Source organism: Nicotiana attenuata, unplaced genomic scaffold (genome assembly GCF_001879085.1).
Source record: "Nicotiana attenuata strain UT unplaced genomic scaffold, NIATTr2, whole genome shotgun sequence".
Classification (NCBI taxonomy): domain Eukaryota; kingdom Viridiplantae; phylum Streptophyta; class Magnoliopsida; order Solanales; family Solanaceae; genus Nicotiana; species Nicotiana attenuata.
The window spans coordinates 99554-116460 of record NW_017672239.1 but is presented as its reverse complement, the minus strand read 5'-3'; positions in this window follow the sequence as shown (position 1 = coordinate 116460).

Below are 16907 nucleotides of genomic sequence, written 5' to 3'. Positions count from 1 at the left end.
TGAATTTAATACTCAAAACCATAAAGTACTACTAGAATATTCCCAAAACCCAGTGTCACAAGTGTATGAGCAACTAGTAGAATTATATAACACCACCTATACTACTGTCTAGAATAAGATAGATAGAAAATAAGTACAAAAGAGAGACTGCGGGTGCTGCAAAATGGACGCAGAGAGCAGCTCACCACTATGCCTCGGGGTAATGAGGGTATGCGCCTGAATAATTGCCAAATGTACATGCCTTGGATCCTTCACGATTAGTGCAGAAGTGTAGCGTAAGTACATAAACAACATGTATCCAGTAAGTATCTAGTCTAACCTCGAAGAAGTAGTGATGAGGGGTCGACATCAACACTTACTATGGGCCAATAGGTAAAGTACAAAAATTCTAAATAGGCATGGGATACATCAATAATAATAACGTAATAATGAACAGTAAATAAGTGATTCTTTAACTAGATGTCAATAAAGGTTTCCAATTAGCACATACTAACTTCCACAAATACGAGCTATCAGATAAATTATAATTTCTCAAGTCATGAAAGTAATATCAAGTGTAATCGAACTCCGAGCATTATCACGCATGATTTATGCCGAGGTCGTACGCCTGATCCAGAATAATGTGTATACTACCGAGGGTCGGCCGGTGCGAACCATAGATGCATCTATTATACCGCCGAGGCGTTCGGCCCTCTCCACAAGAAGAGAGAATACTCTACGAACTCCGATTTAACGGCTCCTACAAGACTAATACACAAGGAGGCACAACTTCTATCAACGGTCAAGTAACCTGCCAAAACTCAAAGTAAATGAAGTTCAGTCTTTACGAATTCTTTATCAAGTTTCAATATATTTTAAGCACTTAAATTAACAAGTGAGTGCAAATAATACAAGTATTACACGATAGAGTCCTAAAACTACCCGGACATAAGCATGATTTGTAGCTATGCACCGACTCTCGTCACATCGTGCGTACGTAGCACCCACAATTAGCAGCAAATAGTAATTTAAACCACTTATGAGGTAAATTCCCTCTTACAAGGTTAGTTAAGACACTTATCTCATTCCAAAGTTCATTTTTCGGTCCCTAAATCGCTCTAAAAGCCTCAAGTCGGTGCCGAACAACGCGAAACTAGCCAAATATATAAATTAATCAATATATACTCAAAAGTTCATAATTTAGCTATTAAAATAATTATCCAACCCAATTTGGAAGATTCCTAAAATTCTCCCCCGGGCCCACGTGCCCGAGTTCCGGAAAGTTTCGAATATAGAAGTTACCCATGACCCCCCGAACTCAAATATATAATTTATTCCAATTTCCACCACTAAAACCATGATCAAACCCAATTTTTTACCTAACCCTAGTTTCTTCGCAAAAATTCCACTAATTTCACAATTTTTCCGTGCTAAATCTATCTATGACTCGCGTATTTAGCTAAAGAATTTATAGGGATCACTTACCTCTTGATGTTGATAAAATTCCCCCACAAAATGCTCTAAAAATCGCCCAAGACGAAGTATAAAATGAAGGAAAAGAAGCTAAGTCCCGTTATAAAAAGCCCTTGCACCAGTCGTAGATGTCGCATTTGCGACATCTTGTTCGCAAATTGATGTTTTAGACGTCAATACCACACAAGAGGGGGTGATTTGTGTGGTACCTAATTTTCGCACTAGAAGAACCTGGTTCTTCTAGGTGTTCTAACTTCTACTGTTTGCGGAATTAAAATATAGAAATAAAGAACACAGAGATTTTTACGTGGAAAACACCTGGCTCAAAAGGTGAAAAAACCACGACCTACTACTCAGTAGGATTTTCCCAAACTTCCACTAAACTTCAATGAGCCAAAAACAGCATTTACAAAACTCTTTGTAAACCTAAGGATTAACTCTAATTCCAGTGTAGCACACAGCCTCAACTGTTGCGACACTTTCAAGTTAACTCTAACTTGAATACTCAATGCACCTAATACAATTGCTTCTAAGAAAGCTGGAAAGGTACAATGTTAAAACACCTACTACAATTGAACTAGAAATAAAGAAAGACACAATGGAATTGGTTCTTCACACTTAGTTCTTGTAGCTTCAGATTTGCACACTTGTATCACACACAAATTGCTTGCAAAAATCGCCTAGCTCTTTTGCTCTCAATTTGATTTAACTTCAGCTTATATGCAATCACCTGTAAAAGAGTTATATTTATAGAGTTAGTAATCAGAGTTTGATAAGAACTCGAATTGTGGATCCTTTGACAATTCGAGTCCAAGAACAACTCTAACTCCTAATCCATATTCTTGATCCGGATGTAATTCTCTTTTCATAAGGAGACTTTAACTCCTTATCCTATATGCAATCTTTTCGATCAGTTCAGAAGATATTCATCAAGATATTGCTGCTTGATCTCAAGGACTTATCTTCTTCACGTGCATCTCATGTGTATGGGCCATAACAACTGTGTCTCCTTAGATGAACCTGGTCCTTTACTGAGTTCGTTTGTCATTCTTCAAAACTTCAACTGATCTTGGGCCAACACAAATGCAATGGTCCCAGATGCGACAAAGGCATCACAAATGCGAAGATTGGCCATCTCTGCCAAGGTCGCAATTGCGACCAAAAACTTTGCGAATGCGAAGATGGGCAGGTCGCAAAAGCGACAAAAATGTTCGCAAAAATGTTCGCAAAATGCGAACCCCTCAGTGTTTTCCCAACCTCGCAAATGCGAGTCTCCATTCACAAATGCGAGGTTTGAATATGCGAACAAAACCTCACATTTGCGAGACCTACTGCACCAGACCAGAAAACCAGAAAAACTGAAGTTCTTCCACCACTCCAAACGCGCTCGAAATTCACCCGAGCCCTCGGGGCTCCACACCAACCATCCACACAAGTCTTTATGTATCATACAATCTTGCTCATGTGATCAAAACACGGAAATAACATCTAGAATCACAAATCGGACACCAAAACGCATGAATTAAATCATGAAACTCAAAAACTTCTAGAAACACTTCCGCGTGTTCGATTTCTATCAAATTAACTCAGAATGACGCCAAATTTTGCGTACAAGTCATAAATCACCATACAAAACTATTCCAAGGCTCAGAATCCCTAATGGACCTTGATAACACCAAAGTCTACTCTAAGCCAAATTTAAAGAACTAGAAAACCTTCAAGGTGCCAACTTTCAGCATTAAGCACCGAAACGTTCCTGGGTCATCCAAAGCCCGATCCCAACATACGCCCAAGTCCAAAATCATCATATGAACATAATGGAACCGTCAAATCCCGGTTCTGATGTTGTTTACCATAAACGTTGACCCAAGTCAAACTTAACTAGTATAGGCCACTATTAAGGAACTAAGTGTTCCGATTTCAACCCGAACCCTTCCAAACCCAAACCAACTATCCCCGCAGGTCATAAAAAAGTAAAGGCACATATAGGGAGTCTTAATTAGGGAAATGCGGATCTAAAAGCAAAACTACCAGTCGGGTCGTTATAGAAGTTTACCTTGAAGGAAGAATGAATAATATCATTCATCAAGGTTAAAAAGCTGTGAGACCCGAGCTTTTCTCTTTCTACGGGGCCGATTAACAATTTCAACCGCACCGTAGCCCAACCAGAATTCTTTAACAAGTTCTCACCATTGGGGACTTCGATCAAATCTACTTCATACCTCTTTTCCCGCTAGAGGGCCCACTTTTTCACGTGGGATGAAAGTAGGTGCAAAAACAGAAACAGCCATAGGTTTGGAAGTAAAAGAAAATTGGGGGATTAACAACAGGAGCAACGGGGGTCATTTGAAGGGCAGCAAGGGGAGGCTCTTCAGAATTTAAGCTAAGGTCTTCTTCACTCTCAAATCCTTGGTCAACAACTTTTTCAATTGGACTTGGGGATTGCTAGAGTGGTCATGATCTTCATCATCTGAGAGGTCCAAGGGAACACTCTTAGGTTCATCAATAAGTTTGAAAGGTACAGATCCAGGAGGTGGATATTGAGGGGTATAAACTTCATCATCTAAAACCACGTGTCTCTGACTCGTGACTTTCCTTCCAAAGAATCATCATCATCATCTTCTTCTTCGTCAAAGTCACAAACTTCGATATTCTTCCTCTTTGAAGAGGACACATTCAGAATTTGCTCCTGTGCTACACTAACAGAAAGCCTAGCAGTAGGAACAGAAGTGGGACGAATGCCACGAGCAGCAAATCCTAAGAAAAATGAAGAAGGTTAGAGTAAAAGAATATACAATAAGGTGAAGTCATGGTGAAAAAGAATATCGTGGGTCTTCACTATCCACCAAAACTTCTAGGAGAGAAATTTCCATGATCTTTGTTCCATGGGTTGGCGGACAACATTTTTTCTACCCGATCATGGAAGTCGGGAAGTTCACCAAAAACTTCCATGATTGCTGGAATGTAAGAAAAACACGCATGCGAAAATTGAAATCTTGAGAGAAGCAAAAAATAATGAAAAATACTCACGTGCAATGTTCCTCTTCTCGGGGAAGGGCATGTTTTCATCTCCCACTAAATCACGAGTAAGAACAACCACGAACCAGGAGTACCAGCCACGGTCACAATCATCCTGGGGACTGACTAAAACTCTCTTGCTCCTCGCCACGAGTGAAAAAACACCTTCTCGAGAAACATTCAAGAAATACAAATAGAGTAAGTAATGAAAAGTAAAAGGGGTTGAGACTAAGTTTGACAAATAGAGAAGGCAATCTGTCACGACCCAAAATCCACTAGTCGTGATGGCACCTAACCCAACCCGCTAGGTAAGCCAACTAATAACTATCCAATTCTAATGAAGTCAATCAAACAATTAAATACAGAAGTTAACTGAATTTTTTTACATTTCCCAAGGACTGGTAGTACAAATCATGAGCTTCTAAGAATAGAGTTACAAAGAAGATAGGAAGTAAATACATCTTCTGTTTGAAAAGTACATAAACAGAGTTTTATAAATTAAGGCTACCATGAACAAGAGGCAGCTATAACAGGAACGCAGGTACGTCTTCAAATCTGGCAACCATCGAGCATAGCAACAACAACAGCTAATATCTGCACGTAATGTGCAGAAGTATAGTATCGGTACAACCGACCCCATGTAATGAGTAAGTAACAAACCTAACCTTAGGTTGAAAGCAGTGACGAGCTGGAACATAGGTCGGGTCCAACACCAATAACCAATAGCAGTTCATAACAATGTAGGGCATATAAATAAGGAAGAAAATCAGAGACAAAAATACTCAGCTATTTCACAGTTTTTCCGAAAGTTGTTCCGCTTTTCAAGAATAGAAGTGAAAACTCAAATCCTTTACCGAAATCATCGTAAAATATGAGATAGTTTGAAAACTGTAAATTTTTCCAAAAATCCTTTCCACAATAAATTAGATTTTTTGTTTTCTTTCCATATAGCAAGTGTGAAATACCTCTCTATGCCCACCTGTCAATGCGTGTAAAAAGTCATGAATGACGTGATACCGTACAACATGAGGAAAAAAATGCAACTCTATGCCTTTATGTCAAGTGGCATATTAATTGTGATGCAACTCGGTGATAAAACCATATGCATACTCTCAGAGTAGCAATCACTCAGTCCTCACAGTCACTCAGTCACTCGGCACTCGGCACTCGTACTCAGTAGGTACCTGCACTCACTGGGGGTATGCACAGACTCCGGAGGGGCTCCTTCATCCCAAGCGCTAACAAGCCAATCGTGGCATAAATCAGTAAAACATGCTGCAGCATGCAGCCCGATCCCATAAACATCCTCACCATCAGGCCCTCGGCCTCACTCAGTCATCAATCTCTCCAGTCTCTCGGGCTCTCAGTGTCATGCAACTAGCCCGACAATAATGATATGATGTATCAATGATAACAATTGAGACTGAGATATGATATGAATGCATGAATATGACTGAGTAAGAACATATCAGTTAAATCAGTGAGATGACTGATCACGCCCAACGATGCCTTATAAAAGACAAAGCGGTCGTTGCAAATATAATCCGGTTTACAAGTGTGGAGTCGAATCCTCAGGGAACTAACCTATCTATTACAACTCTTAGTGATGCTAGTACCAGCTCAACCAATTCTCGGATGCAAAACTTTTATCAATAAATATGGGGATTTGTTTAACCAAAGTAAAATGATAGTAAGACTAACAATATTCCAACTTAAAGATAATTCAATGGTAAAAAGGTCTAGGGTATTGATTTCTCCAATCTCTAGTTTAATTCTTAACTCTTTTGCTACAATCTCGCCATAATACACTATGAGGATTATGAGCTATGGTTACCGCAATTATCTCTCGATCAACTGCGATAATTTACTAGAGCATTCTCTCGAACTACTCTAGCTGATAATTTATGCAGCTCTAAATTATCCCACCAAAACTTCGTTATTTCTAACCTCACTTTTAAATTCAAGTAATGAATCTCTTCAATTACCCAAAAGCGATGTTGTTCAACAACAATCTAACCTAGTATTCTTTCTCAAGCAACACAAGGCAATTAGACACGATTAATCAAGGGCCCATTCAATTAATCACCATACAAAACATAGTTGAACAATCATATAATAAACCCGACTCGATTATAACAAAACTGAGTCAAAACTTCATCTAACAATTGGTTCCATCAACCCTATGTCACACCTCCTTTTTACAACCCCCGGAAGGGGTATATAAGGGAGTTTTTTCCAACTTAAAGTGACAATCAAAACGGGATTTATTTATTTAAAGATTCAGAGTCGCCACTTGGGATAATTTATGGTGTCCCAAGTCACCGGTTTCAAATCCCGAATCGAGGAAAGATTGACTCTGTTTTATAGTCCGCGAACCAGAAATCTGGGTAAGGAATTCTGTTAACCTGGGAGAGGGTGTTAGGCATTCCCGAGTTCCGTGGTTCTAGCACGGTCGCTTTGATCATACTTGGCTTGACTAAATTGTCTAATTACTGATTTTAGAACCTATGTGCATTTACCTTTAACTGCTTTTTAAATAAGAAAATTATTTGGAAACGGGTCACGCGTACGTGTACCTGTTTGTTTGGCACGTCAAAAATCATGTCACGCGAACGTGTCCACAATTAATAACGCTTTATTATTATTAAGAGAAGTTTGGCCAAAGTTGCGCGAACGCATTCTCCGATTTTGTTTTTAAAATCGTAATCATGTCACGTGAACGTGTCCATGACCACGATAACATATTAAACGCGCCTAAAGCAAACTACGATTATTTATATTGTTATATCTAATGTGAGATTAATACGAGGGCCATGCAATTTGAGATTAAACCCAAACTTTCATAAGCAGACACTTATATGTAACCCCATAGATGCCAATTATCTAAACTATATGGGATAATAATTAAACCTACACTTGACTCCTGAATCTATGATTAGCTAAAAGCAGGACAACAGACTGACTTACTGATTTTATTAACATATTTTGGGGCCCAAATCTATTTCGCACCCCCCACCTCATGGCCACATCACCTTTAGAATGAACGCTGGGCCCAAACGAGCCCAAACAAGACCCCCAGATCTAACACTGGAGATTAATACTTGAGATCAAACCTCCCCAAAGGCCAAAAAAACATGTGCTGCAGCCTTTCATATAGCAACAGGCCCAGACTTCACCATACAGTCTGAAACCTTATCCTAACAAATATCAAAACATTATACTGATTTGTGAAAAATTAAAACAAATTAACAGGCAACTCAAACTGTCCTTAACATGAATGCCTGACTGAATCTCACTTGACAATTAATTCTGCATACAACAATGTATTATAGTGCTTTAAACATGACAGGCTATACATCATTCATTTTTCTCTAACTTATATTTATCCTAACAACTATTTCAATACCAAATCATCTCCAACCAGAATACCCATTTCAAACAAAATTAAGGCTAAAATTCAAACATTCGAATCAGTATGTTGCTGCAGTACCTTTAACAGTCCTATAATACCATACACTGATAAAGCTAAGCTATTAAAACAAAGAAATAAAGAAGACACAACTGAAAGTGTACCTGCAAATAAAGAAGACACAACTGTTGCTGCTTTTCATTTTTATTTCCTCATATCCCACTTCACAATCAATAAGGCTTAAAAGTGTACCTGGAAATTGAAATGGACACAGAAAGAGTGAGGGGTCAGTAGAATAGCAGCATAACAGATCCCAGATGCAGTCAATGTAACAGGGAAGAGAGTTGCGACTCAAATCAGTAAAATGAACCAAGCAGCAAGGATCTCAACCTAGAAACCAAACAACCAAAACAACTTTCAAATAGAAAATAAGGTGCAGCAAACCAGACAATGTTTTCAATCGAACAGTACCCCACACCACTTCAAACGAAACTTGTAAAAACCAAAGCTCAATCCATTTTTAACCCCAAATGATCCAGAAATCTCTTCAAAATTTAAACAGTAATAAAAAACACAGGAGGAAATCAATGACACAATGACCTTTTTTGGTATTTTTTCAGCCGTTTGGATTTTTTCTGATTTTTATCTCTTTTTTAGTGCTAATGGTTCTTTGTATTTTCTGGAATTCTATCCCTGAAGTTCTGCCTTGAATGGCAAGATAAAATGCCTTTATAGGCAAGAAAAGTAGGGCATCCTAGACAATTCAGTTTTGCACATAGGCCCTTCACCAATTCTTGTTTTTGCTTGGGAATCCTTAACTAGTTTTTTAAGAATTGCAAAACAGTCCCCAAGTCAGCTTCCATGAAGCTTCCATTTCAGTTATACAAATATTCCCTATCCTGAACTACCCAAATTACCTTTTATAACCCTGTTTTTACTACAGGAAACCAAACCAATATGGATCAATTTGACCCCGGGGTTCAAATCCCACAACTGGGCCTCGCAAAACCCTTATTGGATTTTTTTCGTTTGTGATTTCTAGGCCCAATTTCAATCAGAGTTTCATGCAACTACTGGGCCAGGCAGAATTTTCCAAAAGAAAAACAATTCAATGTTCTGGAGATCAAACAGGACAAAGTAATACCACAAAACAAAGAAGTCAAAATGTGATCTACCAAACTTTAGAACTAATTCAACAATGAAAAATAAACTAAACAAATGGAGGTAACAGATGAAGCAGACGAAACAAAGTAGGAAACAACTCGGGACCAAACGAAGAAGAGAATGAAAAAGAAGAAGGAGATGAAAACAGGCATAGATAAATAACAAGAGAGTAAGAAAGGCGAATGACTAACCACAGAAAACGAGGAGTATTTAGCCAAAGAAGCAGAGAGGAATGACATGGCTTTGCCCGAGATGCTTCATCGAAAGCTTGAAACTCACCCTAATAAGCACCCCTAGTCGAGGATGTTCTGTTAAAGCGAGCTTCGAGCCCAGATGAGTAAGAATCTTCAACCAAACTCCAACTCCAAAATTAGGTCAAACTCAGATTCCAAAATCGAAGAGTTTCAGCCATATTCGAGGGGAATGGGGTAAGGATTTGGGAAGAGGGGGTCTTGGTGGTGTAATTTTGGTGATGTTTGGGGGTGGCGCCGCCACCGGAAGTGATGAGGGCGGGGCTAGGGCTTGCAAAGGAATGTGAGAGACAGGGATGAGTTTGAACTGACTGTCTCTAAATTGCTTCAGACAGTTTTAATCAAACATGGAGATGGGCTATGGACCGTTGGATGACACAAAATAAAGGGCCCAGATTTGTCGAGCCCAAACGGCATCGTTTGGTTGGATGATGGGGTTGGACCGGGTTGGGGCGTGGAATTGGGCTGGGACGGGTTTCAGAGAAGGGGAAAATGATATGGGCTGAGGAACTGAAGCTGAAGACTGGCCCAATTATTTCCTTCTCATTTTAAAATCCTTTTCCTTTCATTTCTTTTCACAAATTCTTTTTGTTGCTTTTTTTTTCTTTATCCCAAAATTAAAAATAAAAAAAATCTAAATTAATTCCTAGAACCTAATTAACCAACAAAATACTAATTAAACCTAAATGATAATTATCACAATTAATTAAGAACAAATTAAAAGAAAAACTACTCAGAATCAGGGTTAAAATTAAAGGTGCAAATTAAATTATTTTTTGCGATTTTTCTTTTTATAAAATAACTTAATTACTAATTAATTCCTAAAATGCAAAGTTAAATCCTAAATGCACAAGCGGCATATTTTTGTATTTTTCATTAATTAAATAAAATAAACGTGCACAGACAAATGCAAACAATTGACAGAAACATGCCACAAAAATTCACAAAATTGCAAACAAAAAAGATGTTTTGTTTTGAATTTGTGGGAGTAATTCATATAGGGCAAAAATCACGTGCTCACAGCTGCCCTTCTTTGCTCGGAAACACGAAGAGTTTTCGTGCAAAGATAAAGTGAGCGGGTACGAGCGATTTTTGCCCGTTTGAATACTCCGTGGGAAGCATTTTTGAAAAATTTGACTGCACCCTGCTTCTGAGGTTGCCTACATATCCTTGGCTAAAAAGGAATCAGGTCAGTATAGTTCAGGAATGTTTGGTAGCTGGGACTACCATGAAGTTGTGATTTCACTGTTGCTGCTGTTGCTGCTACTGCTTACTTAACCCCTTATTACACCATGTCAAAAATAAAAAGAAGCTAGACTAAACTATGGTCTATGAATTACAAAACCTATCTATCTCTTCAAACTTGATCTTGCAGCTTTTGTTGCCATGCTGACTTGTAATCTTCCGGTGAAATTCCTTTGTTGTCGACTTGAATTGTAATCTGAGATGTTTTCCCTTTCTTCAGGTGGATGCTTGACTGCCCAAAACTTGAACTACATTCTGAGATGCTTCCCTTTTCTCCAGGTGGACGCTTGATTACTGAACTCGAATTGTACTTTGAGATGCTGTCCCTTTCTCCAGGTGGGCACCTGACTATTGAACTTGAATTGTATTCCCTTGCTCTCCAGGTGGGCTCCTAACTGCTAAACTCCAATTATATTCCCATGCTTTCCAGGCGGGCTCCTAACTGCTAAACTCGAACGTATTCCCATGCTCTCCAGGCGGGTTCCTGATTGCTAAACTTGAATGTATTCCCTGCTCTCCAGGCAGGCTCCTGATTGCTAACTTGAATGTATTCCCTGCTCTCCAGGCGGGCTCCTGATTGCTAAACTTGAATGTATTCCCTGCTCTCCAGGCGGGCTCCTGATTGCTGAACTTGAAATGTATTCCCATGCTCTCCAAGCGGGCTCCTGATTGCTGAACTTGATTGTATTCCCTGCTCTCCAGGCGGGCTCCTGACTGCTAAACTTGAATGTACTCCCTGCTCTCCAGGTGGGCTCCTGATTGCTGAACTTGAAATGTATTCCCTTGTTCTCCAGGCGGGCTCCTGACTGCTTAACTTGAATGTATTCTCTGCTCTCTAGGCGGGCTCCTGATTGCTGACTTGAATGTGACCCTGCTCTCCAGGCGGGCTCCTGACTGCTTAACTTGAATGTATTCCCTGCTCTCCAGGCGGGCTCCTGACTGCTGAACTTGAATGTATTCCCTGCTTTCCAGGCGGGCTCCTGACTGCTTAACTTGAAACGTATGCCTCTGTTTCCAGGCGGGCTCCTGACTGCTAAATTTGATTGTATTCCCTGCTTTCCAGGCGAGCTCCTGACTGCTAAACTTGAATGTATTCCCTGCTTTCCAGGCGGGCTCCTGACTGCTAAACTTGAATGTATTCCCTGCTCTCCAGGCGGGCTCCTGACTGCTGAACTTGAATTGTACTCCCTGCTCTCCAGGTGGGCTCCTGACTGCTAAACTTGAAATGTATTCCCATGCTCTCCAGGCGGGCTCCTGACTGCTAAACTTGAAATGTATTCCCATGCTCTCCAGGCGAGCTCCTGACTGCTAAACTTGAATGTATTCCCTGCTCTCCAGGCGGGCTCCTGATTGCTGAACTTGAAATGTATTCCCTGTTCTCCAGGTGGGCTCCTGACTGCTGACTTGAAATGTATTCCCTGTTCTCCAGGTGGGCTCCTGATTTCAACAAAATAAACAAAAACAAATAAAATTTCTGCCCCAGTTTGGTAGCTGGGCATATATATGAGTGTAAACCGAATCATGTTACCAAATATCAATAAGAACTTGAAAGCTGAAACCTGAACTGTACTCCCTTGCTCTCCAGGTGGGCGCCTGATTGCTGAAACTTGAATTGTATTCCCTTGTTCTCCAGGTGGGCTCCGGATTGCTGAAACTTGAATTTTATTCCCTTGTTCTCCAGGTGGGCTCCTGATTGCTGACTTGAATGTATTCCCTTTTCTCCAGGTGGGCTCCTGACTGCTGACTTGAATGTATTCCCTGTTCTCCAGGTGGGCTCCTGACTGTTGACTTGAATTGTATTCCCGTGCTCTCCAGGTGGGCGCCCGATTGATGAACTTGAAATGTATTCCCTGTTCTCCAGGTGGGATCCTGACTGCTGACTTAAATTGTATTCCCTGTTCTCCAGGTGGGCTCCACCCTGTTCTCCAGGTGGGCTCCTGACTGCTGGCTTGAATGTATTCCCTGTTCTCCAGGTGGGCTCCTGACTGCTGACTTGAAATGTATTCCCTGTTCTCCAGGTGGGCTCCTGACTGCTGACTTGAAATGTATTCCCTGTTCTCCAGGTGGGCTCCTGACTGCTGACCTTGAATTATATTCCCTGCTTTCCAGGCGGGCTCCTGACTGCTAAATTTGATTGTATTCCCTGCTTTCCAGGCGAGCTCCTGACTGCTAAACTTGAATGTATTCCCTGCTTTCCAGGCAGGCTCCTGACTGCTGAACTTGAATGTATTCCCTGCTCTCCAGGCGGGCTCCTGACTGCTGAACTTGAATTGTACTCCCTGCTCTCCAGGCGGGCTCTTGACTGCTAAACTTGAAATGTATTCCCATGCTCTCCAGGCGGGCTCCTGACTGCTAAACTTGAAATGTATTCCCATGCTCTCCAGGCGAGCTCCTGACTGCTAAACTTGACTGTACTCCCTGCTCTCCAGGCGGGCTCCTGATTGCTGAACTTCAAATGTATTCCCTGTTCTCCAGGTGGGCTCCTGACTGCTGACTTGAAATGTATTCCCTGTTCTCCAGGTGGGCTCCTGATTTCAACAAAATAAACAAAAACAAAGAAAATTTCTGCCCCAGTTTGGTAGTTGGGCATATATATGAGTGTAAACCGAATCATGTTACCAAATATCAATAAGAACTTGAAAGCTGAAACCTGAACTGTACTCCCTTTCTCTCCAGGTGGGCGCCTGATTGCTGAAATTTGAATTGTATTCCCTTGTTCTCTAGGTGGGCTCCTGATTGCTGAACTTGAAATGTATTCCCTGTTCTCCAGGTGGGCTCCTAACTGCTGACTTCAAATGTATTCCCTATTCTCTAGGTGGGCTCCTGACTGCTGACTTGAATTGTATTCCCTGTTCTCCAGGTGGGCTCCTGATTTCAACAAAATAAACAAAAACAAAGAAAATTTCTGCCCCTGTTTGGTAGCTGGGCATATCTATGAGTGTAAACCGAATCATGTTACCAAATATCAATAAGAACTTGAAAGCTGAAACCTAAACTGTACTCCCTTGCTCTCCAGGTGGGCGCTTGATTGCTAGAATTTGAATTGTATTCCCTTGTTCTCCAGGTGGGCTCCTGATTGCTGAACTTGAAAAGTATTCCCTGTTTTCCAGGTGGGCTCCTGACTGCTGACTTGAATTGTATCCCCTGTTCTCCTGGTGGGGTCCTGATTTCAACAAAATAAACAAAAACAAAGAAAATTTCTGCCCTAGTTTGGTAGCTGGGCATATATGTGAGTGTTAAACTGAATTATTCTACCAACCATTACTAAGAATTTGAAATCTAGGTCCTATTATCCAGGGGGGTCCTGACAACTCTTAATTAAACGACAATTATAAATCCAAGGTATTACTTCCGCTGAGTCCTATTATCTAAGAGGGTCGTAAAACTACATCCTATTATCCAGGAAGGTTATGACAATTCCTAATTGAACAACAATTTTAAATCTAAGTTATATCTTCTAAAGGTATTATTTTTGCTATATCTTGTTATCTAACAGCAATCTTAAAGCTAGGTCCCACTATTCGGGGGGGGGGGGGGGTCCTGACAACTCCTAATTGAATCCTATCTTAAACATGCAAACTTTGAAACCAACTTACATTCCTTTATGCTAAGCTATGCTATTCATGATTGTTTTGAAATTTAACTAAGCCACATTTTCCAGGAAGATCCTGAGAGTTTACGGTCAAACCTGTTTGGTGCTTGCTCTTCCCTTACGGAGAGTTCCTCCGAAACAAACGAAATTTTCTGCCCCTGTTTCAATCAAAGGAAAATCTTGTCAGTTTAAAATGTGGTGGTTAGTTGATGGCATTCTTGCTGAAGGTCTCTCCAGTGTCGTGTTTTGTTTTGACCTGCTTCCCCGGACTGGCCCTGAACCGCTTGACTTTCTGACTGTCTTTCAAACCCCATGACCTTAGATGACCCGAGTGTTCTATACTCAAACCTTTGTTTTACCTCTCTGACCCCTTTCTCTGAACCTTTGCATCTCCCATGAAATTACCAAGTCATTCCACCGATGAAACTTCTGGTGATCCTTATATCCCACTTTACATCATGCTATCTTTGGTATGTTCTGGCCACGCTGTGCTTTGCAATTTTTGAAATTGGTAGTGAGCTTTGAAATCTTTCTTATTTGCTTTGAACAAAACGGACACTGGAACATCTTAGAGAAACAAAACCCCAAAAGAAATGAAATGCAATGACCTTGAGAATTAAGGATAAAGAAAATCCAAAACATGGACGACTTGCTAAAAGGAAAAGGAAAAGAGACTTATCTGAGTGGAAGAGCTGGTACCATTGATCATGACATGCATTTCAGACTAATCGGCCCAATCCGTCCAACCAATCAACTTTCAGTTGCCATACTTTGTTGCCCCAGAATTCCATAACCTGATTTCTTCACCCAAACCCTAACCTTGTTCCTCCTGCGGTGTCCTGAACGGTTTTCAACCACAGACCTCTCTCATTTGTTCACTTCTCAGCTCACTTTCTCAACTCAATTTCGCCTTAAGGTGCCCGTGAGGGTTTTCACCAATAAGACTCTCTCATTTTATTTCTCTCAGCTCCCGTCGCCTTACGGTGCCCGTGAGGGTTTTCACCAATAAGACTCTCTCATTTTCATTATCTTCCTGCTTGGACCAGAGTGTTGCCCCTGAAATGAATCACCTCTACTTGCTTGACTTGGCATCTCTCGACGATTGATCAGAAGGTCTTTCTTTGGACCGTAATGTGGGCTTTTCGATAGGGTTAGAAAGAAAGGGTATTAAAGGCTCAAAACAATTCAACATGGGTTCAAAAATTACAACTTTTGGAATCAGATTTCTTACAACAACCACAACTTCTGCCCCAGTTTCTTGCTTGGGGACTTTTGGATTTTTATTCGGATGGGACCGAACCGTGAGGCTGCCTACGTATCCTTAAAAGGAATCAGGTCGAACGTAGTTCATGTCATAGGAATTGCTCTATTGTTGTGACTTTTCTTTTCTCTCTTTTTTTTCTTCTTTTCTTTTCTTTCTTCCTTTTCTCTTTTTGTTGTTTCTTCTTTCCTTTTCTTTTCTTTTTCTTCTTTTTTTTCTTTTCTTCTTCCTTTTTCCTTCTCTCTCTTTTCATTCTTTTCTTTTCTCTTTCCTTTTACTTATCTTTCACGCTTGTGTTTCTGATCTTTACTACTGATTCCGAAAGAGGGGTATGAAAGAAAATAAATAAGGCTCAAAGGGGTAACAAAGGATAAAGTGTTTAGATAGCAGAACAAAATGCCTTCATCATTCCAATCTTCAAAACATGCCAAGTACAAACAAATACAATTAAACCAAAGAAAATCATACATAGTATCTTTTGACCGCATCAGAATTGATAGCCATGTCTACACACTTGCCCTCTATATCTGTTAAATACAAAGCACCATTGGACAACACTCTCGTCACGATGAACGGCCCCTGCCAATTTGGGGCGAACTTGCCTTTTGCTTTAACCTGATGTCGAAGGATACGTTTCAATACTTGCTTACCCACTTCAAACTTCCGTTGACGCACCTTCTTATTATATGCTCTTGCCATTCTCTGTTGATACAATTGGCCATGACACACTGCTGCCAATCTTTTCTCATCGATCAAACTCAATTGCTCAGGCGGGTTCTGACCCACTCATCATCATCAATTTCGGCTTCAACGACAATTCGAAGGGATGGGATTTCAGCTCAGAATTAGCTTGGCTTTTAAAACTAGGCAGAAGATTCCTCAAGCATGTCATGTCATTGAAACCGGCCTAAAAAGAACTGTGTAAGGAAGAAAAGAAAAACAAAAATAAAGCTATAAGGAATGATGAAAAAGGGAAATTGCATTTCATTGAAATCAAAAGATAACAAGGTTTATACATCCAAACGGACGGAAAATAGAATCTGACTTACAACCCTGGAATAATCATGATAAACTGAAAGAAAATCAAAGCAAACTACCAAAACTCTTTCCGGGTAGGGAGAGGAGTAGCTTCCCAATTGTTAATCTTTGCAATTGGCCCGACAAATTGCATATCCGCCTTGCTAGAACCCTCTCCAACTTCCACCATGTTCACATTGTCAAACAACTTCCTGAACCTTTCAATCAACTCTTTATCAAGATCAACCACAGAACTAGGAACTGTTGTTACTGGGCGCTTCCCAGCGCCTGGCTTGACAATGACGGGATCTGTGTGGGCGCGCTCCACAATTATGACAGGCTTGTTCGCCACTCCTGGCACAACCACATTTGCCCTTTCTTGTTTCGTTGCAAGCTCACTTGAGGACACTTTCTTGACTACCGCAGATGGTTCACTGTTTGTCCCGCTCAACCTGATCACTGATTTCTCACTTGTTGACTTTTTAACCGGCCTGACCT